General features: G+C 42.1%; 1 protein-coding gene and 1 pseudogene across 31 annotated transcripts in view; both read right to left on the reverse strand.

Moving 5' to 3' along the window:
* DLG2 (discs large MAGUK scaffold protein 2) overlaps window positions 1-25,333 on the reverse strand; it is a 2,231,561-nt gene that overhangs the window by 373,217 nt on the left and 1,833,011 nt on the right. The gene's annotated exons all lie outside the window — the stretch shown is intronic.
* LOC122677202 lies at window positions 182-15,701 on the reverse strand (annotated as a pseudogene).

The raw sequence follows: 25,333 nt of genomic DNA on the forward strand, positions 1-25,333 counted from the left end.
GCAAGAATACTGGAGTGGGTTGCCATGCCCTCCTCCAGGGGTTCTTCCCCACCCAGGGATTGAACCCGCATCTCTTTATGTCTCCTGCGTTGGCAGGTGGGTTCTTTACCACTAGCGCCATCTGGGAAGTCCGATGGTTCAACCTAATACCACTACTGATATGTCTAAAAGCACATTTCAGTTTTGTACTTTTTAATGAATGGCACGTAAAATTTAAATCTTGGGCTCTTTTGGGTTAGACTATGCATGTGTGCTCAGTCATGTCTGATTCCTTTTGACCCCATGGACTGTAGCCCTCCAGGCTCTTCTCTCCATGGGATTTTCCAGGCAAGAATATTGGAGTGGGTTGCCATTTCCTTCTCCAGGGGATTTCCTGACCCAGGGATTGAACCCACATCTCCTGAGTCTCCTGCATTGCAGGCAGATTCTTTACAACTTGAGCCATTGGGGAAGTCCTGTTATTTCCTGGTTAAACGCATTCAAGCAGTAAAATTCATGTTATTTGCTTTTACATTAAAGAAGAAACAGTAAAATAAATCTCCTTGGTTTTTTTTTTTCCCCAAATAGTTTTAAAATGTTCAAATTTGAGCTCGATTTTGTGGAAATTTAAGCCTCAGGCAGTGGGAGAAGGTACGTTAAAAATCCATATTTCCTGTTGGATATTAAGCAAAAGAGCAAATCTTTGACTCTTTTAAGCGAGTGACGTTAAGATTGTCAACTCATGAGTTGAAACTTGTTCTGACTATGATACATGACTGAGCAAAGATTAGAGGAAATTAGTATCACAGAGAAAGAGATCCCTTTTTTTTGTTGTTTTGTTTTGCTATATATGTGGGAGAGATGGAGGATCGGGAGTGCGTAGGAGAAGTGTGAGAGGGGATGTGGGAGAAGAAGTGTTTAAAATGTTCAGAGGAAACCGAAATGCAGAAAGGGAAATGTACACTGGGGTACAGGTTTCCAAAACTGGCTACTCAGACAAGTGCTTCCACTGTTGTCTTCAGCACTATAGTAAGCTTTTGAACTTCTCTCTGTGTGGTCTGCTGGGAATACTCTATCTTCTCAGGAGCCACGGGGTGATCCTGCCACCCTGGCCTTAGGAAGCTCCATTCAAAAATCCTTCTTCTTCTCTGAAATCCCCCCTCGTAAGTAAAGGGAATTTACACCCTCTCTCCTCAACATTCAAGTAAAGAAAAGTACTTCTATTTCTTCCAATTCCCTCCTCCCAAGTGTTTGATGAATGGTTTTATATTTGTATCTAGGAGCAGTGGTGTGGGCTAGGAAATATTTTTATACATCCGACATGGCCTTAAGACCATCTAGTCTACATTTATTGAATACCTATAACCTGCTGGAGGCTGCACCACGCACTGGAATCAATAAAAATAAGACTTGCGTTTGCTGTCAGAGAGATCACAGCCTCATGTAGTCACCTTTGAAATGTAAAAGTGGACTCAGGCGAGGAAGGACTCTGCTGCGCTTCTGAAATTCTTTTCTCATGGGGAATATTGCAAATCCTGTAATTCCACCATTTGAGAGTCAGTGCTCTAGCTTTAAGCTTTTAAATCCTATTAAAATCTCAGTGTAGTTGGGATGACACTTTGCCTTTTTCATGGTATTCAACTTCAGGGTGAACTGGTGCATCTGATTTCTTCCCAGAAGGGTAGAGTTTCACTGAGGGTTCATAGAAAGAGCATGGGGACACTAGAACCCCAGATACACACAGGGTGTGGGGGGAGAGCTCATGGACTAAAAGTGTGTGGGATGGCCCAGAGGTCAGCTTTCAGCCAGCAGGGGCACCGTCCCTGGGTTAAGACGGGATGACCATCAGAAGGCCAGTGTTCGAGGCCGGCTTAGAGAGCCGTGGGCACTAGGATTGCTGGGACTACTGCCCAGAAGGCAGGACCATGTCTGTGTCAGGCACCAGGCTGGGTGCCTACACCCTGGCGCACTTAAGCCCCCTAACAATTCTTTGACGTACAAGCCTGCCCTATTTTGCAGAGGACATTTAGTTCAAGGAGGCCAAGTAATTGTCCAAAGTTCTCAGAGCTAGTTAGCAAGTAAAGCCAAGTTCAGATATCTCTCTGTCTTCAAAGCCAACATTTTTCCTTCCTTTTTTTTTTTTTTTGCTCTTCAAAAAATAAAGGAACCTAGTCAACTTTAAAGGCCAAATGCTCTTCTAGGGGAAATCGTTTTCAATGAGTGGCCACTTGAGGACCAGCTTATGACAAGCCAGATGAAGACAACTTGAATGTGAGAACAAATTTTATTTCTGACATTTTCAAGGGTAGAAACAAATGCACTTGATAGTGTCCTTTGAGATTTAGTAAAAAAAAAAAAAAAATCTCCCCCTCTGCAGGTATGCTCTCTCTCAAGCCCTGTAGACGGCTAGCTGTCCCCTGCTGACTAACTACAGTGGAATGAAATGACACCCTGTTGCTCTGCCCACTTACTTAGCCCAGTGCAGGGCTGCCGTAAATGCTTCATAACACGAGAAAATGGAGACTCGGTGAGGCTGAGTAATTCGTCGAAAATTAGTTAGGCATTATGTGGTAGAAACTGGATTTGAAAACTAACCTGTCAGATTCACGAACCCTTGCTTTTAGCTAGTGGCTCTCTGGGTTCTGATACATTTTCTGGGGCAAGACAGATAAGTCTGCATTCATTTCTACAGAAGGGCCTTGCAAATGGTTTAACAGCACAACAACAACAAAGGGCAAGCATTTATTAAATCCTTGTGCCAAATGTGGCACCAAACGTACATGCATTATTTTGACTCTTTCTTCTAACACCCCTATAAATAGACATGGTCATCGTTTTGTGGCTGAGGAAACTGAGACAGAGAAGTAAATTGCCCATGTTCACAATTATAAGTCTAGAGTCAAGATCCAGATCCACTTTTTCCCCCTTTGTGTATGTACTTTATTTTTACCTTATAGAAGTAGTTATAACTTTTAAAAATAGTATATAAATAAACATAGGTATAAGTCAGCCAGAGCAGTATAATTAGTATGTATTTAAGGGAATTAGAACTTTTTTTCCCAGCTTAAAATAAGAATTTTTATAACACAATAAACACCTACATCATAGATTCTTTTGAACCAAATGGCAACTATATATGTATATATATAAGACAAGTACCGGTATGTTGTAGGTACCAAAAACACCTTGTTTGGTGCAATCACTTCGGATTGTAAAAAATAAGTATCATCTGACATCTGGATGCTAAATAAAAGAGCTGGAGGGCTAAATAAATGGAGTCACTCTACCCACTTTCCTCTTTCCAATTCTTGGGGTTTAAAGTTTATTTATAGGTTTAACAGATATAGTCCCATACCTACTCTCTCTTCTTCAGTAACTCCAGGATGGTAGCTGTAAGAAACTTTAAAGCTTGACCTCTTTCTGAATTTCCCAAAGTATTTCTGCACTTTTTTTTCCCCCTCAATGAATCTGGTCAAGGTTCTGTATAAGGTCTGTAATATTATTTTCTCCCAAGGTACAAGGAACACTGAGGAATATTTCTTCATTTACTCTATAGAGGTCCTTAATTGGTGGAAACTGTATGTACTTTTTTTTTTTTTTTTCCCCTTTTTCCTCATTGGCTGCAACACACGGCATGCAGGATTTTAGTTCCCCGACCAGGGATGGAACCCCACTACCTGCAGTGGAAACATGGAGTCTTAAGCACAGAACTGCCAGGGAAGTCCCTGGGTGTACTCGAGTCTTCAAAATACTTTGTGTTAAAAAGACTTTGTGTTAAATCAGCTACAGATGGGCCAGTGGCCCAAGAAGTAGTTAACTCTTGAACTGGGTGAGAGAGGTGTTAGGGGCCCCGGCCCTCTGTAAAGTTGAAAAATCCACCTATAACCAGTAGCTGGGTCCTTCCTACATGTGGTTCCTCTGTATTCATTGTTTTGCACTCAGGAATTTAACCAATCGAGCATAGATAGTCTAGTACCATAGTACTTCCTATAGAAAAAAAATCTGCACCTAAGCAGACTGGCAAAGTTCAAACTTGTGTGGTTCAAAGTCAGCTGTATTGCCTTTCATTTCAATAACCTCATAGGCATCGACAATCACTTCTTTGTGGATGTTTCCCCACTGCTCATGATCTTTATCAGTTTTTATATCCGAGTTCAGATCCTTCTGAGGATCATCAACAATGATAACTCCACTCCACACAGGAACACTTGAGTCTCCACGTTTTCCAAGGATCCACCCATGACAGCTTTCAGAGTGGACACCAAGCTTCTGCCCAACCAAGAAGGGAAATGAGCAGTGTCCAGATTATGGCCACTTCCAATAATACGACTTTTGGGAAATTCATTCAACTTCCAGGCTACATGAGATATCCATTAGATTAGAAACAATAATCAGTTTGCCAGCCATGGGGACTGTATTGGATAATATGTTAAAACATCAAAGAGAGTCACGTTTCAGTGGATTAAATTAAGGTGTGTTTCTTCTCCTTCCTGATGTGTACCTGCTGTGATAATCACTAAGCTGGAGTCTGCAGTGACAAGATAACCTTTCCTGCAAACAGCATTTGGCATTTTCATAAAAGGACTGCCATGTTCAAGATCTGGTGTTTCGTCATTCAATTTGCCTTCATCAACATCCACAGAGGCAAGTTCATCATTCACATCTTGTAAAACATGGTGATAGGAGAGGCCATGCCAACCAATCTGCTTCCTATGTCCTATGGTGAAGAATGGTCTTCTTGGAAGCGAAATTCATCATAAATTCACGGGTGACAGGGGTGAAGAGCAGCGAGATGCCTGCCTCCTGCAGGGGACACTAAGCCATCCTCAGGTGAAGAAAAGCCCCACGGTGCCCACTCTAAGCTGGCCCTTAGAACTCCTGAACCCACCTCATGTCTGCTTACACAAGACGGGGAGGAGGAGACTGGAGAAAGCTCTGAAAGCCCAGCATCTCCCTCCCCTGCTACTGTGCAAGGCCACGCCTGCCACCCAGGGACCTCCCCAGGCCTTCACCCGGCCTCCAGAAAGGACTTCTCCCATCGGCTCAGACTAAGATAGTCGAGAGGCTTATTCTACAGCAAGTGAATCGTAGAGTGAGCCTTTTACAAACCCATGGTGGCTTCCATATTGATATACATAATAAACCAACCCAGGTCCCTAGAATGATTAGTTTTCAATGTGAATGCCAAGTCATATCCACATTTTCTGACCCCAGAGCCAATAAGCTTAAGCATTACTATAGCTAACCCCATCTCCCTTGTTCTCATGCTCGCTTCAGGACATCCTAATTTCTCCTTAACTTTCTAATATATCTTGTACTAATCTTTTGTTTCTTGATTTCAAAAATGCAGCGACTGGAATGGTCCATATAGCCCTAGGAAGGGTCTAACCAGTGTGAAGGTCAGAAGCTTGTCCCCTTTCTAGGCCTGAGCAGCATATTTCTGTAAATAGGTTCTAGGTACATATTCTGACATCATCATCAGATGGTACCTTGTGGTCACCTAGAACCATAAGATCTTCTGCTAAGAAGCTACTGCCTTATATCTTCATTCTAAATTGGTGCAATTAATTTTGGGAACTGTATTCTCCCAGATTGTCTGCCTTAGCAAGGAATTTTGTATGTGTGGTTAAATATAAGCAGTCAACAAGTATTTACATGGTTTGTGCCAGTAATTTTGTTCCTTATGGCTACTTACTACATTAATACCTCTTGAACCTCAGTTGTTTTTTTCATTGGAAAATGGGAAAAGAATGTATTCCCTGCTAATGTTGTAGGAAATCCCATGGACAGAGGAGCCTGAAAGGCTACTGCCCACGGGGTTGCAAAGAGTCAGATATGACTTAGCGACTAAACAACAATATTGTGGGAGGTTCAAATGAGATAATGCATAAAATGTAAAGTGATGTTATGATCACAGATAATCTAGGTTTTAAGACCACACGAGAAAGGTAATTATAACTGCTCAACCCATAATCACAGAAACTATAGCCTACAGTTCCTTTCACTATCCCAAACATAAGATCATCTGTCCAGATTTTACCAAGAAGAACATTTTTACTATTCTTTCCATCAATAGATGTCTCAAGTTGGCTTTCATTGCCCTATAGTGGTTTTTATATGAACCCAGTGGTTATGTTATATGAACCCGGGTCTTCCTCATTGCTGGCAGATTCTTTAACTGTCTGAGCCATCAGGGAAGTCCCTGTTATATGAAAGACATAATTATTACTCTTTTATTTTGAAGATGTTAGTCTTAAAACATTCTTCAAATACTGTTAGGTTACACACATTCCTGTCAGCCGTAATCCTTAAAGAGTCAATTGTAGGGACAGTTTCCAACATCATCCAGGGCAACGTGGATATAGTGTCATGGAGTATTTTACTAGGTCTTCACTCAGAATCTACTGACTTAATTAACTTTATTCATTCTCTCATGAAATATTTATAGGATATCTATTATGTGTCAGGAAAGCAAGATAGACATTGTCCTGGCTTACAATCTAGTGAGAAAAGTGGAGCCTTAAATGTGTTGTTAACAAATTAGAGTGCTAAGTGTCATGACCGGGGAAGTGCTGGGTCTGTGAGTCTATTCAGGTGGGTACCTAACCTGGGGGCATCTCTGTGTGTGTTGAGAGCGATTTTGAAAGAGGGTGTTCAGAGAGTGTAACAAGTGGATGTGATCTAAAGAATGAGTGTGTGTGTTTAATCGCTCAGTCATGTCTGACTGTTTGTGACCCCGTGGACTGTAGCCTTACCAGGCTTGTCTGTCCGTGGAATTTTCCCAGACAATACTGGAGTGGGCAGCATTCCCTTCTCCAGAGGGATCTTCCTGACTCGGGGAAAGGATGAATAGAAACAATCTATTTAGGAGAAGTGGGTGAGGAGCGGAGAATAGATAATGTGAAGAAGGGGGTTTTAAGAGATGAGGCTGCACAAGCTAAAAAAAAAAAAAAGCTATATGGAAGAATTTTGACTTTATTCTGATAAGTAAATTATAATCAAACTGAAAAAACATGAATGCATGCCTTCAATTTTTAGTTTTTAAAAACTTTTATTAAAGGGAAATCTTTAGTAATTAGTCCTAAATGAAATGTTTGGAACCTTCAGTGCTTCTTCTTAATATCCCAGAGTTCTCTCAAACACACATCCCTAGACTGTTGGAGCTGGAAGAGTCCTCAGACACCACAAGCGTCCGGCCTTTCACTTTGTGGGACTGTGAGGGGGCGTGCTGTGCCCAGCTGTGTCCCTCTGCAGCCCCATGGACTGCAGCCCACCAGGCTCCTCTGTCCAGGGGATCTCCCAGACAAGAATACTGGAGTGGGTTGCCATTTCCTCCTCCAGGGAATCTTCTCACTCCAGGGACTGAACCCGTGTCCACCTGCATCTCCTGCATTGCCGGTGGATTCTTGTCCACTGAGGCACGGGTGCTCAGGAATTGGTCAGGTTTCATCGCATGTCTGCCGCTGGGAACTGTTTGCTTTTCCCTTTATGGGTCCAGGGCTCAAATGCCTCAGCCTTGATCAGAGGCCTGATGAGTCTCCTGAATCTCCTGTCTTGTTGACTCCAGTTGGTTAGGATTCATGAGCGTTCCTAGTTTTTACTTCTGCGTTGGACTTCATGCTCTTCCCTAGGGGTCTAATGAAAAGATGGTCTATCTTGGACTTCTGGGGAGAGTCTGGGAGGTCAGCTCATTTCTGAGGAGAGCCTGAGTCCTCCCCTGATCACATCCTCACAAGACGGTCAGGGTTAGCCTCTTCTCTGAACGCCTGTGTCTCTCTGTACTTTTCTTCTGCCATCACTCTGGGTAGACCTACTCACTTCTTCTAGACTGCATGTATCTTGAGGACATGACAAATGACTTCGTCATCACTACATCCTGCATAGCAAGGGAACGCAGAACCTGAAGACCTCTATCAAGTTTGCTGTAGTCGGGGAAGGGTGGATAAATGAACAGACTGGGATATCTCATTTCCTAACAGAAGTTTTAAGTAGATATTGGTGTAAGGGAATGAAAAACCTATTATCTTAATAGATTGCAATCAGAACTTTTCTCAGGGAAAAAAACTGAGATTAGAAAATACAATGAAGTGAATGGAGAGTCTCTTACAATTGAGTAAAAATGACAGCTCCGTTTTTAATGAGAAATGACCATGAATTGGAAGGTAATCAGAGATGAAAGAAGTCAGGAGTGGAGGAAAATGAGAAATCTGTGCAGCGTGAGAGAGTTCCTAAAGGACTTTACACCAGAGATAGCTGATGCCCGTTTTAAAATGCTTCAGGTCTGATGTGAACTCACTGCCATCTTTTTGAACTGAGGTGTACTGTCTACTATACAAAGGAGATGCTGGTAAACACTCGATGTCATTTATGCTTAATACAGAAAGTGTGCTTTTCTGTGAGACTTGCAATTCTGGGACAACTAACTCACATCCATATGTATTGAACATGGAAGCAGATTTTAAAAAATGAAAGTAAAATGTAGTTTCCAGCCTCCTGAATTCTATCACAAATCTCTGAGTAGAATAATAAAAATACATGAGAAAAATGGTCATAGTTTAGGGCAGCTTCTGTTGCCCTAAACTATGCCTATTAGCGATATAGGAGATAAATATTTTGTAGCTTGAATCACAGCATCATTCAACAAGGTCGATTAGGAATGTTTTTCTCCAGGGTAGATTTTGAACAGAGAGAAATAACAAGCAATTAAATTATATGGAAGATTAACTATTGGCCCTTCACTGACCCTTCTTTTCCTTTCCTTCAAGCAAGAGAATCATCGATTAGTCTATGTTCAGGGAGGAGCAACATTTTTCATTTTCAGCTGTTCTCAAGCAGTCTTGTTTGGTGATTAGGGCTCCTGGCTGATTCTTAGCACTTTGTGTCTTTAAAAAATGGGACTCTCATAAGAAAAGAAAAAAAAAGAGAGGAAAAAAACAGCAATGAAGTCACACATTTTACTTTAACATATTAATTCACTTTTATTCTATGAATTATATGTATATATTATATACATGCTATGTACTGGGCTAAGTCGCTTCAGTTGTGTCTGACTCTGAGACCCCCATGGACTGCAGTCCCCAGGGCTCCTCTGTCCATGGGGGTCTCCAGGCAAGAACACCAGAGTGGGTTGCCATTTCCTCCTCCAGGGGATATATACACACACACAGATATAGGCCATTGTGTAGCATGTGGGATCTTAGTTCCCTGACCAGGGGTTGAACCTGTGCACCCTGAAATGAAAGGGCAGAACCTTAACCACTGGACTACCAGGGAAGTCCTCTGAATCATATCTTAAAACTCTATCATTAGCATAACAATCAGTTTTAATAGGTACAACATTACAAAAACTCAACAGGCCAGATACCACTGGTGATTGCAAGTGTATGCAATATCTATCTCTTACTGCCATCTTGTGGATTCTTGGAGAATAACCACAGTGGTAATGTTTTCATTGTATCTGGGAGCACCCGGTTTGGATGCCACAGTGTATGAAAATAACTGAGAGAATGAATAAGAAAAGAGCAGCTAAATTACCAGGTTTCATTTAATGTTATGACTTTGGAGGTACCATTTAACTTCTCTGTGGCTTGGTTTCTTTGTGCAAAGTGGGTATCACAGATAATGGTGTGTTTCTTGTCTGTCTCAAGGTTGCTTTGAAAATTAAAACATAAATTGCTCTGTAAATCAGAAAATACTATTCAGAAACAATGACTTATTATCCTTGTCCTCATATAGTACTACTAGATTAAGGATGTGTGTTAAACTGCTTCAGTCATGTCCTACTCTTTGCAACCTAATGGACTGTAGCCCGCCAGTCTCCTCTGTCCATGGGATTCTCCAGGCAAGAAGACTGGAGTGGGTTGCCATTTCCTCTCCCAGAGCATCTTCCCTACCCAGGGATCGAACCCAGGTCTCTTACGTCTCCTGCATTAGCAGGCGGGTTACCTAAACATTTTGTGTGTAACACGGTAAACATGATTCAGACTGAAGAATCAGGCTTCTGATTCAGATTCTGAAGGTGCTGTTTGCTGTATCCTGGAGTACTAGGTTTGTAGGCCACAGCATGTGAAAATACAGTAACTGGGAAAAAAACTACAAGAAGAGAGTAGGTCAATGTCCAGGTTTCCATTTAATTGTGTCACTTTGGATGCACTATTTAACTTCTCTGGTTTTTGGAGTGATTTGCCTTGTAAGTCTCTGAGGACAACAGAGTCGATGTTCCCAATGACAAGAATCCTTAGAGGTTATTTCTCCAGGAGCAGATACTTATGTGGGCTTGGGGGCTGGAAAAGTGGGTATTTTCTGATTTACTAGTTTGCTGATGTGCAAGTGGGTCCTGACATCCTCAAAGCACAGCAGGTATGCAGCCTAGAAAGAACTTTTTCTGGGAAAGAAAATGCTACCCTTGGGATACCATCTACCCATCCGCACCTCAGTCATTTCTCTTGTAAGCTTTGCGTCTTGGTTTTCTCTCTCTCAGACTGCATTGCAACTAGAAAACTGAGGCGATATGTTGGCTCATAATGGCAGAAGCAATCTAAAAAAATTATCTGAGCATTTCAGTGAAAAATTTGAAATAAACAGTTAAAGGCTTTTCCTTCCCCTTAGGGAATATTTATTCAAGTTCTTTCATTTGCTAAGGTATTCATCACTCACAAACACCCCTGAGTGTGGAGCCCTGGGTTAGACCCTATACATCTACCCTCAAGAAAACTCAAAATCTTCTGGGCAAAATATTCATGAAAACAAATCAAGACCAAAAGGAGAACACAGGATGTCACTGAAGAATTGTGGGGAGACAGGTTTGGGAGAAGGTGGGAGGCCTGCTCTTCTTGTATTTGAGTCCTGCTTAAACGCTTTCTGTAAACACTTTCCTTCAGCTTCCTCCATACTTAAAATTCTCTCTCTGAACTCTCGAAGCTCTTAACAATCTAGTTAATCTAAACTAGTTCACCTGGTGATCATCTCAGGCACACTGCCTGGTTAGTTTTCACCAAGCCAGTCTCTATCCTCACTTCTCTACCTGCAGTTTGATCTTAATAATTAAAATGTCTTTCTAAAATTGTCATTTACAAATGATAATCACATGGTTTCAAACGTAAACTTTCATTCCTTCCTTTCTGATATTAAAAAATATTTTGACTAAAAACATGTTCTCAGCATCTACTATATGTCAGGAATTCTGGTTTCAGAAATTGTCTGCCTTCAGTTTTTAGACATAATTTCAGAGCATGAGTCCCCACCCCTCCCAACCCAATTTGCTTCAAAGTGGGAATTTCCATGGGGGCAATATGTGAGAGGACTTTCTACAGGTTGAACAATTTTATATCCTGGAGCTGCGGTAGCATCGGTCTGGCTTTATTCCTTTTTCTGGCCCAAGAGTTTCTTCATTTCCACTATATACTGTCCAGATTCCTTACGTCCCTTAACATGGTCTTATTTAAGGATTTGCCTCCACCCTCCTTGCTCTGACCTCCCATTAGACCTGAGGACCTGGAGAGCAGCGACCCCTCTATTTAACGCTGTGTTCCTAAAGCTGGGCATATCATGGTCTTCACGTGGGTCCTATTTCTGCCCTGCATGTGCTTCTCCTGCCCTTTCCATCACCCTCATGAGTCACATGCAGACCTGCACACCAACAACGGAGTTCACGCCTCATGATCCACAATTTCTTCTGCTTCAAATCCTGCAGTTGCTCAGAACCTGGGCGGAAGTTAGGAAGCAAGGGCCAAAGCCTCCCTGGGGAATTTAGGGGTGGTCGAGAGAAGGGGCCCATGCTGGGCAGAGTGCTGCTGACGGGGTGCTCATGGACTCCTCTAGGATGTCAGTCACTTAGCGCAATCATCGTGGTCAGGTGGGAGTGGTGGTGATGATAAAGAAGACAAGGTGATATCAAGGAACTTAACATGATTGATTTAAGTAACAACATAGCAGGAGGAGAAGATGGAAACAAACAGCGTGATTGCTCCTTTCCGTCACACTGGCCACGCATATAACCACGTTCATGCCCTGTCTCTTCGCTGGGTTACTGCTCCATGCAGGTGGGATCAGTTCCTTATGTACCTTTCTCTTCCTTACATCACCTAGCGTAGCACTTGATGATCATACTGTCATTAACTGAAGGTGAAAGTGAAGTTGCTCAGTCGTGTCCAACTCTTTGTGACCCCATGGACTGTAGCCTACCAGGCTCCTCAGTCCATGAAGTGCCAGACCCTGTTCCTGCTCTGGGAATATAGCAATAAATAAAATGGACCAATAGGAGATACTGAATGAACCGAAGAATTAAAACATAAGAATTTCAGTCAAGTAAATGAAGCGTTTTCCACCTCTTCCTTCCCTCTTTCTCTAAATATATGTAAATATATATATGTGTGTGTGTGTGTGTGTGTGTATATATATATTTAGGTGAATTGATAAATAAAACACCAGTTTTCTCCCCTCTATTAGATCATTTCTATCAACTGTTATAATGACCCTCCAATTAAGAAAAATTTATTGAATGAGTTTTTGGCATGTATTGTTATAAATACTGTTATAATTGTCCTCCAATTAAGAAAAATTTATTCAATGATTTTTTTTTGTATGTATTGAGGTGATTGTAAGATTTTTAGAATTTATTTCCTTTACTCTATTAATACAGTCAATTATGATAATTGATCAAAAACATTTTTTTGAAGTATACTTGATTTACAGGGTTGGGTTGGTTTCTGGTGTATAGCAATGTGATTCAGAATATATATATTCTTTTACATATTCTTTTCCATTCTGGTTTATTACAGGATATAGAATATAGTTCCTTGTGCTATATGGTAGGACCTTGTTGTTTATCTATTTTATATATAATAGTTTGTATCTGCTAGATAATTGATTTTTAAATATTAAACTAAACCTCTCACTCCTAGGAAGAAAAATCACAACTTGGTTGTGACCATAATAATCTATATACATATGGATTTGGTTTGCTCATATTTTGGTAAAGATTTTTGCATCTATATTGTTTAATTCTTATAAGAACTCTACAAGGAAGATAATTATTATGATCCACACTTTACAAATAAACAACTGAACCTTTTATTGTTTGGTTGCTCAGTCATGTTGGACTCTTTCCACCACAAGGACTGCAGCACGCCAGGCTTCCCTGTCCTTCACTATCTCCCAGAGTTTGCTCAAACTCATGTCCATTGAGTTGAGGATGACATCCAACCAACTCATCTTCTGTCACCCCCTTCTCCTCTTGCTCTCAATTTTTCCCAGCATCCGGGTCTTTTCTAATGAGTCAGCTCTTCACATCAGGTGGTCAAAGTATTAGAGCTTTAGCTTCAGCATCAGCCCTTACAGTGAATATTCAGGGTTGATTTCCTTTAGGATGGACTGGCTTGATCTCCTTGCAGTCCAAAGGACTCTCAGGAGTCTTCTTAAGCATCACGATTCAAAAGCATCAATTCTTTGGCACTCAACCTTCTTTATGGTCCAACTCTCACATCCATACATGACTACTGGAAAAACCATAGCTTTGACTGTACAGACCTTTGTTGGCAAAGTAATGTCTCTGCTTTTTAATATGCTTTGTAGGTTTGTCACAGCTTTTCTTCCGTGGAGCAAGTGTCTTTTTATTTCATGGCTGTGGTCATTGTGAGTAGTGATTTTAGAGCTCCCCCAAATAAAGTCTGTCACTGCTCCCACTTTTTCTCCATCTATTTGCCATGAAGTGATAGGACCAGATGCCATGATTTTAGTTTTTTGAATGTTGAGTTTTAAGCCAGCTTTTTCACTCTCCTCTTTCAGTTTCATCAAGAGGCTCTTTAGTTCCTCTTTGCTTTCTCCCATAAGGGTGGTGTCATCTGCATATCTGAGGTTATTGATGTTTCTCCTCGCAATCTTGATTCCAGCTTGTGAGTCATCCAGGCTAGCATTTCACATGAAGTACTCTGCATATAAGCTAAATAAGCAGGGTGACCATATACAGCCTTGATGTACTCTTTTCCCAATTTGGAACCAGTATGTTGTTCCATGTCTGGTTCTAACTATTGCTTCTTGACATGCATACAGATTTCTCAGGAGGCAGGTAAGGTGGTCTGGTATTCCCATCTCTTTAAGAATTTTCCACAGTCTGTTATGATTCATTCAGTCAAAGGCTTCAGAGTAGTCAGTGAAGCAGAAGTAGATGGTTTTTTGGAAATTCCCTTGCTTTTTCTGTGATCCAATGGATGTTGACAATTTGATCTCTGGTTTCTCTGCCTTTTCTAAAACCAGCTCATACATATGGATGTTCTCGGTTCATGAACTGTTGAAACCCAGCTTGAAGGATTTTGAACATTGTCTTGCTAACATGTGAAATGAGTGCAATTGTGTGGTAGTTTGAACATTCTTTGGCATTGCCCTTCTTTGAGATTGGAATGAAAACTGACCTTTTCCAGTCCTGTGGCCACTGCTGTTTTCTGGCAAATTTGCTGGCATATTGAGTGCAGCACTTTAACAGCATCTTTTAGCATTATAAACAGGTAGAATTCCATCACCTTCACTAGCTCTGTTCATAGTAATGCTTCCTAAGACACACTTGACTTCACACTCCAGGATATCTGGCTCTAGGTGAGTGATCACACCATTGTGGTTATCCAGGTCATTAAGACCTTTTTTATAGAGCTCTTCTGTGTATTCTTCCCATCTATTCTTAACCTCTTCTGCTTTTGTTAGGTCCTTACTGTTTCTGTCCTTAATTGTGCCCACCTTTGCATGAAATGTTCCCTTAGTATCTCTAATTTTCTTGAAGAGATCTCTAATCTTTCCCATTGTATTGTTTTCTTCTATTTCTTTGCATTGTTCACTTAAGAAGGCTTTCTTATCATTCCTTAGTATTCTTTAGAACTCTGCATTCAGTTGGGTATATCTTTCCCTTTCTGCTTTGCCTTTCACTTCATGATTAATTAATCATGAGATTGTGGCCTACAATTCTCTTGCAATGTTTTGGTATCAGGGTATGTTGGCCTCAAAATGTAGTAAAAGTATGATTTTAAAATTAAAAAAAAAATTGCTGTTATAAAACAAAACAAACTCTACCCTCTAGTGACCATCCTATTTTATTCTCCCTTTTAGCACAACTCAAAGGAGATACCTGTACTCATTGTCATTAACTTCTCTCCTTTTATTATGAAATCCGCTTCATACAGTTTCTCACCCTATTACGCTACAGAAACTGCTTTTTCATTTGATCCATAAGTTATTACATTCAGCAGTCCCGTCTTAACATGACTTACCAGCAACATTTGACAGTGATCCCAGCCTCTGGAAATATTTAGCTCCTGGGGTCCTCCTGGATTTCCTCCTACCTTACTGGTTTTTCCCTTTTGTTCCCTTTGCTGCTTCCCCCTTTTCTCCCCAAGGAGGACCTGGCCACACTCCAGGACTCAGTCTGTCTACCTCTGTTACCTGCTCCACCTGTCAGGCCATCTCTGTCTCAACTAACAGTATTTCTTCTTGTGCGCTTTTTCAGGTAGAAAACCTTGAAGTCATCCTTCACATCTTCCTTTCTCTTTAGGAAGAGAAAGGAAGCTTTCTCCACACCCAAGCTTTTAGGAATCTGTTAACTGTCTCTTCTAAACACATCCAGAATCATTCCTCACCTCCTCCCCTTCGACCACAGCTGCCCCACCTCCATTATTCAGGCCGAGTCCCAGCTGGCCTCCTGCTTCCATCTTTGTCCCTTGACAGTCTGCTGTCAACATGGCGGCCGGAGTGATCGTCTCACAGCGTGAGTGAAATAACGTCCTGTCCCTCTGCTGACAGCCCCCTCATGGGGGCCGATGAGGCTGTGCCCTCTGTGACTCACCCGTTACCTCTCTGTCCTCATCTCCCAATTTCCTTCTCTTCCTCCTGGTCCCACCAGAGTGAATTCCTCAAATATAAAAGGCAGAGCCCTTTCTGCATCCCAGAGGTCAGCCTGGCCCATTCTCCTTTCCTTCATTCTTTGCTAAAATGTCACTTCCTCAGTGTGGTCCACTCTGACTACCTTATTTAAAACGTTTAACTCCTCTCCCAGCACCTCAAATTCACCTTACATTGCTCTTTTGGTTTTCATTGCACTATCATGTCCTAACAGATTATATAATTTCATTATCCGCTACTTTAAAAAAAAAGGTTTTCCCACTAGAATATAAGAAGCACTGTGAGGCAGCGATTTTATTTCTTTTCTTTCTTCCCTTTCTACCTCTCCCCTCCTTCTTTTCTCTCTCTCTCTCCTCTCTCTACCTTCCTTCCTTCCTTTCTTTTATATTTCTAACACTTAAAATAGTGCCTTACATATAATGGCTGGTGAAGAAACTGCTATTGCATGAATGCATAAATGAATGATTAGTACTCATTAGGCACTGCATCAATGGCTTAAATATTTTATTTATGCTCACAATAAGGCTGAGAGGTATTATCATCCCCATTTTACAGATAAGGAAATTAGTGTCCTAAGTGATAAACTTGATAAAGCTCACAAAGTTTTAGAGCCTTTCCACCTAGACAACTGGGCTTCCCAGGTGGTGCTAGTGGTAAAGAACCTGCCTGTCAATGCAGGTAGATGCTGGAGACAAGGTTTTGATCCCTGGGTGGAGAAGATCCCCTGGAGGAGGGCATGGCAGCCCACTCAGGTATTTTTGCCTGGAGAATCCATGGATAGAGAAGCCTGGCTGGTGGGCTATGGTCCATAGGGTCACAAAGAGTTGGACATGACTGAAGGGACTTTGCACAATCGCACCTAGAAAACTATGCTGAGGAGATGATATTAGGTAGAGCAATCAGGGTAGGGAGGATGTGGCCTGGGCATAGCAGCAGAAGCCCTCAGCATAACCATGGCCAGGGTTGCTTGTAATTGGAAATACATAGTTGTTCTCTTCAAATGATTATTTCCTTTTTGTCTTCAAAGTACAACCCAGTATTAACTTTCCTGGAAATCTATCCTGGATTCTCCCAAAAGATTAATTCAGCAGGCCCCTTGTGGTCAACACTGGAGAAATGACTTTGACTTTAGTGTAAGAAGGAAGACGAGGTAAAAGAGATTTATTGTGTACTTCCTAGGTGGTGGGTACTTTAAATGGTCTGATTTCCATTATCCTATAGGATAAAATTCTGAGACTCTGAGACTCAGAAAGTTTAAATAACTTGATCAAGATCACAAGATGAGTAAAAGGGGAAGCTAGGACTGGATCCTAGGTCTGCCTGATTTCTAAGTTAGTACTTTTTTTCTTACCTTCCATACCAACCTCACAAACTCTATCAACTCTAATCATGCAGTTTCTCTGTGTGACACTATGATTTATTATGAGAAATATACATTTGGTCTTTGTTCCTGTTTCTGGTTCAGAGCTCCTAAAACCCCTGGAATTTTTCAAAGTGATGACAGAAAGACAAAGGTGTCCTTTGTTGTGTTAATGACTCCACTAGGGATGGAGGCTGGTTGCTGGGAGAACCAACCCTGTAAGAACATTCAGTCTTCCCTCCTCCTCCTCTTCCCCCGCCCCTTCACCAGCCCAAGACCTAATGGGAGAGGATGGGAGCTGCAAACTGAGTTCAGTCACCTATGGGCAAAGATTTAATCAGTTATGCCTATGAATGGGGCCTCCATGAAATGAGAGAGTGTGGAGAGCTTCTGGGTTGTTGAACACGTGGGGACGTGGGGAGTGTCATCCCTGGAGAGAGCATGGAAACCCTGCGCTTTCCTCACGCCTTGTCCTGTGCATCTCCTCCATCAGGCTTTTCCTGAGTTATATCCTTTTATAACAAACTGGTGATCTCTAAGTAAAATGTTTCTCTGACTTCCATGAACCGCTCTAGCAAATTAACTGAGCCCAAGGAAGGGGTCATTGGAAATGTCAACATATAGGTGACCCACCAGGTGGTCAGAAGCACAGGTGACAACTTGGACTTGCGACTTGTTTCTGAAGTAGTGGGGTGGGGCTGGGGGCAGCCTTATGGGGCTGAGCCTTTAGCCTGTGGAATCTGATGCTACCTCTAGGGTCAGGGTTGAGTTTAATTAATAGGACACTAAGCTGGGCCTCCCTGGTAGCTCAGTCGGTAAAGAATCTGCCTGCAACCCAGGAGACCCTGGTTTGATTCCTGGGTTAAGAAGATCCGCTGGAGAAGGGATAGGCTACCCACTCCAGGATTCTTGGGCTTCCCTTTTGGCTCAACTGGTAAAGAATCTGGCTGCAATGTGGGAGACCTGGGTTCGATCCCTGGGTTGGGAAGATCCCCTGGAGAAGGGAAAGGCTACCCACTCCAGTATTCTGGCCTGGGGAATTCCATGGACTCTGTAGTCCATGGGGTCTCAAAGAGTCGGACACGACTAAGCAACTTTCACTTTCACTTAGCTGGTGTCAAGAAATGGCATGTTGGGGTGGGGAATACCTGCCCCCACCCATACAGATAATTTGCATGTGGAAATTGGAGGCCAGAACACTCTGCTTAAACCCTTTCCACAGGCTTCTGCTGCTCTTTCATCTTCATTCCCTCTTAAGACCTAAGAAGGTGCATGTGGTGCCTTCTTCCTCACTAATCTCACCCTCTCTGAATTCCCTCTTTCACTGTATCTGAATCACCTCACACACTGCGCTCTCCCTGTCTCCTGGGCCAGTGGACAGGCTGTTCTTCCATTTCATGTTTTCTTCCTTGCCCAGCCCCTTGGTCTGGTTGTCTGTTCTATATCTTTCAAGGCCAAGGTAAGATATCATTTCTTTAGAGACATACTCCTGGTCCCCTAGTCTAGAGCAGGTCCCCTGTGTATGTGCCCCTTTGGTAGCACATTCAGAACTCAAATTTGCAAACTCCAGGAGGGTAGAGACGGGACCCATCATATTCATGGTGTGCGTGCCCAGGTGCTGAGTCGTTGCAACCCCAGGGACTGTAGCCCACCAGACTTCTCTGTCCATGGGATTTCCCAGGTAAAAATCCTGGAGTGGGTTGCCATTTCATCCTCCAGGGGATCTTTCCCCACCCAGGAATTGAACATGTATCTCCTGCGGCTCCTGCATTGGCAGGCGGATTCTTTACCACTGAGCCACCTGGGAAACCCATCATATTTACCACTATATCTCTGATCTATGGCACTGTCTTATTCAGGGTAAGACAATATATTTTTCATATTTTTATACATATATTTTCTTTATTTTTTCTGTCTCAACCAATAGTAGAACTGGAGGCCATACTCCATTGGATGTGATCCTCATCTTTCTTAAAGACCAAAATGTGGATTCAATACAAAAGAACTGATGATTCTTCATTTATTAGAAGGCGTTTGTAACTGTTTCATAGAGCAACACAGACTTCTCAGACAAGATACATTGGTTTGTAAATCCCTTAATCTCAGGAAGACATTTTTAATTACTGTGGGACACAATGTGATGGAAACAGAAAATCACCATTAGAAACATTATTCACGGTCCACAGACATTGGCAGAGTCCACATCCTGTCCTTGCTTGAATCGCTTGTCGGCATGCTCAGATGAGCAGAACCAGGAGGGCACTGCCAGCTGCCCAAATGCTGGCCCAGGCCCTTCCCAAAGGAGGCCTCTTTCCAGGAATCATTTGTCCTGTTTAAGAAACTATTATGAATCTCAAGATCTTAGATCCAAACTATTCCTCATACAGAATTCAGTGAGCCACATGGTCCCTAACGGACACTTATCATTTAGCTGGTGTGTCCAAATATCCGTCTTCTTTGGGGGCAATCCAAGACTGGAAGGAGGCACCGTCTTGTCCCCCCTAGAAAGGTGGGGGGCACAGCTCGAGTAGGGTGCCCAGGCAGATATGCCTGCCGGGAACTCGGAACCACCACACTGAGGTGTAAGACACATGGAGAGAGAGAGAGATGTTTTCACGCTCCCCCAGGAGTGTGGCTGGGCTGTCAGTGACCTGTGATAATGACCTCAAGAACAGCACCCTTAACAGACTGACCTTCAGCAGAATTTCCTTCCTGGCTTCTGAGCTTGGTTCCCCAGCCTTTCTGGGGTTCAGTGAGCTATCTGTTCTTTCCCTAATAAATTCCTTTTCCATTTAAGTCACTCAGATGTCTGTTGTCTGGAACTCTGGCTGGTAAATCCAGTATGGCGCTCCCGGCAGGCACATTCCTAGAGTAGTTAACATCACAGGCAAGGAAGCGGGTTGTGACAGGAGACCTATGCCTGGCTTCAAGTTAGAAATTCACTGGACCCTTCACTTTCCTCCTGTAGAAAATGACAAGGTGATCATCTTCCTACCTATCCTGAAGGGATGCTATCAGAATCAAATCAAGATAATGTCCACAGGAAGGGACTTGGTTCATAGAAATGGTGAGGCAAATTTAATAGTTATGAAGGCTTAGCTAGCATAATGCTAAGTCACTTCAGTTGTGTCCAACTCTGTGTGACCCCATCCCTGGGATTCTCCAGGCAAGAACACTGGAGTGGGTTGCCATCTCCTTCTCCAATGCTGAAAAGTGAAAGTGAAGTCGCTCAGTCGTGTCCGACTCTTCGGGACCCCATGGACTGCAGCCTACCAGGCTCCTCCGTCCATGGGATTTTCCAGGCAAGAGTACTGGAGTGGGGTGCCATTGCCTTCTCCATGATAGTTAGAGGCAAAACCAAATTGGAGCTAAAAATCAGTCCACTCAGTTGAGGATTGTGAGTTGACCTCTCACAGGTCTGCACAGGTTCCCCTTTATCAGGGGTCAGCTGTGATAGGGCATTTTCAATGTGTACATGAAGAAGGCTCAGGATCAAGTGTTGCTTCACCCTTTGAGGCTTGCATCATCTAAGCAAGGCTCTTTATCGCTTAATAGCCTTTTGGAAGAAGAGTATATTTCACAAACAGATTTTAAAACAAGCATTATGATAGTTATTTGGGCTTCCCAGGTGGTTCAGTGGTTAAGAATCCACCTGCCAATGCAGGAGACATGGGTTCGATCCCTGGGTTGGGAAGACTCCCCTGGAGGAGGAAATGGTAACACGCTCCAGTATTCTTTTTGTTTTTGTTCTTTCTTTCTTTTTAAATTAAGGATAATTTATATTACGATGTTCCTGCCATACATCAACATGGATTGGCCATAAGAATACATATGTCCTTTCCTTGTGAGCCTCCCTCCGCTCACCCCATCCCATCTCTCTAGGTTGTCGGAGTCCTGGTTTGAGTTCCCCGAGTCATGCAGCACACTCCGCCTGGCGATCTAATCACGTGTGCTAGTGTATACGTCTCCATGACACACTCTCCCTTCGTCCTACCCTCTCCTTCCTACTCTCCCGTGTCTACAAGCCTGTTCTCTGTCTGCATCTCCACTGCTGCCCTGCAAACAGGCTTCTCAGTACCATCTTTCTATATTGCATATAGATGCATTAATATATGATATTTACTTTTCTCTTTCTGACTTACTTCACTATGTATAATAGGCTCTAAGTTCATCCACCTCATTTGCACTAACTCAAATGGTTTCCTTTTTATGTCTGAATAATATTCCATTGTGTACATGTATCATAGCCTCTTTATCCATTCATCTGTCTATGGACCTCTAGGTTGCTTCCAGGTCCTGGCTGTTGTAAATAGTGCTGCAACGAACACTGGGGTACATGTGTCTTTTTCATTTATGGCTTTCTCAGGGTATATGCTCAGTAGTGGGATTGCTGGGTCATATGGTAGTTTTATTCCTAGTTTTTTAAGGAATCTCCATACCGTCTTCCATAGTGGTTTTATCAATTTACATTCCCACCAACAGTGAAAGAGGGTTCTCTTTTCTCCACAACCTCTCCACATTGATTCTTTGTAGATTTTTTTGATGATGGTCATTCTGAACAATGTGAGGTGATATCTCATTATAGTTTTGATTTGCATTTCTCTAATAATGAGCAATGTTGAGCATCTTTTCATATGTTTGTTAGCCATCTGTATGTCTTCTTTGGAGAAATGTCTGTTTAGGTCTTTTGCCCACTTTTTGATTGGGTTGTTTGTTTTTCTGATATTGAGTTGCATAAGCTGCTTGTATATTTTGGAAATTAATCTTTTGTCAGTTGTTTTATTTGCTATTATTTTCTCCCATCCTGAGTGTTTTCTTTTCGTCTTGTTTATAGTTTCCTTTGCTGTGCAAAAGCTTTTGAGTATGGTACCGGCACAAAAACAGAAATATAGACCAATGGAAAAAGAGAGAAAGTCCAGAGATAAACCCATACGCCTATGGGCGCCTTATCTTTGACAAAGGAGGCAAGAATATACAATGGGGCAAATATACGTTCTTCAATAAGTGGTGCTTGGAAAACTGGACAGCTACGTGTAAAAGAGTGACATTAGAACACTTCCTAACACCATACACAAAGATAAACTCAAAATGGATTAAAGACCTAAATCTAAGTCCAGAAACTATAAAACTCTTAGAGGAAAACATAGGCAGAACATTCTATGACATAAATCACAGCAAGATCCTCTGTGTCCCACCTCCTAGAGTAATGGAAGCAAAAACAAAAATAAACAATTGAGACCACTCTAGTATTCTTGCCTGAAAAATCCCATGGACAGAGGAGTCTGGCAGGTTATATAGTCCATGGGGTCGCAGAGTTGGATATGACTGAACAGCTGAGCATGCATGCATGCTGATCTCTGAGAGTTCCTGTAAGTCAATTAGGATAGAATATGTCTGATTTGGAAAATATATTCCATTGCCAGAAAGCTGAAAGTTTTAAGATATTCTGAGTCTTCAGGACAGAAGGGGTTCTTGGGGCCAAGGGTTCAGATGAATACAACTGAGAAGAGCCCTAGGAGTCCAGGCTGCCTTCAGAGAAGTGGGCAAGGATGAGTCATTGATTCATCCAGTAACTTTTGCCCAGTAACTGTGTTCTGTGTTAATCAGTGAGCAGATGCTAACACACAGTCCCTGCCCTCAGGGGAAGCTTCAGAGGTTTTAGATATTGCTTTCAGTCTCCTCAATTTTAGAATCTATGTGTACAGTGGCTTCCTGTGGTAGCTCATATTTCTCCTTGTAAATAGCTTATTATTTCAGGAATTTATGTTTTTCTCACCAACTGGACTTAGAGTGTAGGCGGCCTCAGACATAAGCAAATTGCCAAGTTCAATTTTTTTTCTAAAGGCTAGCACTGCAGAAACAGCATAGCTTTGATATCAGAAGCAATGGTCATTCAAATGACACCTTTGAATGACCATCTTTGTGATTCTGGGCAAATAATTGAATTTCTGTAAGCCTTCAACCTGACATGGCTGTTATTAGGATTCAGTGAAACCATAATGTGATTTCAGCACAGATACTCAAAAATATTAAGCATTTTATTCCTAATTCTCCACTGTTGCTGCTTCCTCAGAGTCCTCTTTGTTGGGGACCTTTTCCTCCAGAAGCCTTCCCACACCCCAGGCTGGGCACAGCCTTTCCTTTGTGCCCATGTGGTCCCCAGGCTTTATCATTTACACTTTCCATGTTATTTTGGAAATAACCTATTTATTTGTCTGTCTCCCCTTATAAGTCTATACATTCACTAAGGGCACACTCATCTAGTAGTTTCTGCTGCTTAGTGGATGCTTAGGAAATGTCTTGTGGATTGGTTTTAGGCAAATAGATTAATAAATTATGTAAAGAATATGTATATAAAGAATATCCCTTATCCAATCCTTCATGTGCTGCTTCTAATTTCTCCTGCTGTTTGTGGGGGATCTTTTTCAATAGAGGGAAATATTTCCTTCACTTTAGATTTTTGGTTTGCACTCTCCCTACCCCATCCCCTCAGCTCTATAGTTAACATTTTAATGTGAAAATGTTACTTATCCCAAATAAAACACCTGCATGAGTTTTTCTGGAGATCAATTTAAGGCAGAATTTCTAAAAAGTATGTCCAGTTAGATAGTAACTCATATTTCAGCAGCAGGGGTGGGGGGATATTCTTTAGTTAGGTAAGGTTAGAAAATGCTTTAATAGCATTTCTTTATTTGTTTTAAAGAACTTCTTAGATCCTTATTTGATCACAAACCTTTTTTTCATCTAGTGTTTCACAGATCTGGTATTAGGTAGAACATATATGTAAAAATATCACTTTGATAAAAGCTGAAATTGGTATCAGTGAACTGAATTTCAGACTTTGAAGGCTCCTTTTGGTTGAGTCCTTCAGTAGTTGTCCTGTGGGTTAGCAGAGATCTGATTTTACATGATTCCCAATGTACTATTTTTGCAGCATGTCTACAAGTAGTGAGATGTGTGTGTGTAACAGGTGGCGGGCTAGGGGTCCACAAGCAGCAGGAGGAAATAAACCGCAAGTGGCAGACGTTTCCTTTCTTTTCTAATCCTGTGTTGTCATGACGACGCCTGGTTTTGACTGAACTTTTCTCGAGCCTTGAGCTAACTAATGCATTTTTCTTATGGAAATATTTTTCCTAAGCTATGTTAATGAACTATGTATTTGCTTGGAAATCTGCCTTTTTTCAAGATTCATGTCAATTGTTTTATGGCCAGGGATGACTCACTCTGTGCCAATGCTGCTCAAAATGCATGTTGTGGGAGAGGAACCTGGTGCAGCTCTCTCAGTTTTGAGGCCTTTCTTTTATCTGATTCAGTTCAGTTCAGTTGCTCAGTTGTGTCCGACTATTTGCGACCCCATGGACTGCAGCATGCCAGGCCCCCTGTTCATCTGATTAGCAGCTTGTTAACAGGTATAAAACTCCTTGCTAAAAACTAGCAAGAGGGCACTCTTTCTGTCCCCTTCTGATGTCTGTGTCAGAAGCTTTCTCTATCCCTTTTAGACTTTAATAAAACTTTGCTACACAAAGTCCCGAGTGGTCAAGCCTCATCTCTGGCCCTGGATTGAAATCCTCTCCTCCAGAGGTAACCAATTCCTGTGTAGCACACGGCTCACAGCTGCAACCTTTCATACACACACACACACACACACACACACACATATGTATATATGTAAAACCAAACTGATCACATGGATCAGAGCCTTGTCTAACTCAATGAAACTATAAGCCATGCTGTGTAGGGCCACCCAAGATGGACGGGTCATGGTGGAGAGTTCTGATAAAACGTGGTCCACTGGAGAAGGGATTGGCAAACCACTTCAGTATTCTTGCCTTGAGAACCCCATGAACAGTATGAAGAGGCAAAAAGATATGACACTGAAAGATGAACTCCCCAGGTTGGTAGGTGCCCAATATGCTACTGGGGATTGGTGGAGAAATAACTCCAGAAAGAATGAAGAGACAGAGCCAAAGTGAAAACACCACCCAGCTGTGGATGGGACTGGTGATGGAAGTAAAGTCCGACACTGTAAAGAGCAATATTACATAGGAACCTGGAATGTTAGGTCCATGAATCAAGGTAAATTGGAAGTGGTCAAACAGGAGATGGCAAGAG

Source organism: Cervus elaphus, chromosome 2 (genome assembly GCF_910594005.1).
Source record: "Cervus elaphus chromosome 2, mCerEla1.1, whole genome shotgun sequence".
In the NCBI taxonomy this organism is placed as follows: Eukaryota; Metazoa; Chordata; class Mammalia; order Artiodactyla; family Cervidae; genus Cervus; species Cervus elaphus.